Genomic DNA, 910 nt, shown 5'->3' with positions numbered 1-910 from the left:
TTCATTTTAGTTTTGTTCTATATTTGTTACGTCTTCTGTTATATTAATGCACTTCGCTCAGCTACCCCGTGCATAATGTTAACGCACGGGGCCCTTCGTAAAGGAGGGGAAGCGGCCGCGAGTGGTGCACGTCGACCGCCTTGCACAGGCAAATCGACGGCGCCGGGGACGAGGTGTCAGACACGGGTCCGCACTCGCCGCGCCGTGCCATCTTCTCCTGGGAGGCGCACTGCAAATTTTGAACGGCTAGATGTTTGCAGACGCGCGGCCCCGCGCGAGCATAACGTCGAGGTGCAAAGCGTGAGCCCCGCCGCACCATACGCGCACGCAGTAGCAACCGAGCTGGCCAAGCATAACGACGCTGATGTCGATGCCGCCACACGTCCGGGTCGGGGTGCAGGCCGACGTGCCGCACACCGCACCCGCACCGCGGTCACACACGCACGCACACAGACGTGTGCAGGGACAGACGCCAGAGCACCCCACGGGCATGAAAAGCAGCTTTCTGCTCAAAACGAAAACCGCGGGGATTAAAGGCGTAACTCGCTTGAGTCCGCGAACGCGCCATGAAAGGGCAAATGACCGGACCAAGCTGAGCAAGTGCAGGGGAGATCACAAGCAGGCCCCACCCTGTGTCGGTGCGAGAGCCGCGAACCGCGAACCAGTCACAGTCACCAGAAATCACGCAGTTTCTCTGCAAAGTAATTTCAAAACGGCAGCGTTCATGTTGCTGCATTGTTGTCAAAACCGGCAGAAACCAGCCGAACGTTTTCCTAGAACGACAGAGCGGCCGGCCCAGCGCTGGGCTACCCTGCCGCTCCCCGCCCCCCTCGCCATGCTGGCTGCGTCGTGATTGGCTGCCGAGCGCGCCAGCCAGGGGTGGGGGGCGCGTGAGCCAGGCTCTGCGCAG

Source organism: Frankliniella occidentalis, unplaced genomic scaffold, assembly GCF_000697945.3.
Source record: "Frankliniella occidentalis isolate FOCC.00 unplaced genomic scaffold, Focc_3.1 Scaffold419, whole genome shotgun sequence".
Classification (NCBI taxonomy): domain Eukaryota; kingdom Metazoa; phylum Arthropoda; class Insecta; order Thysanoptera; family Thripidae; genus Frankliniella; species Frankliniella occidentalis.
This window is presented reverse-complemented; position numbering follows the sequence as displayed.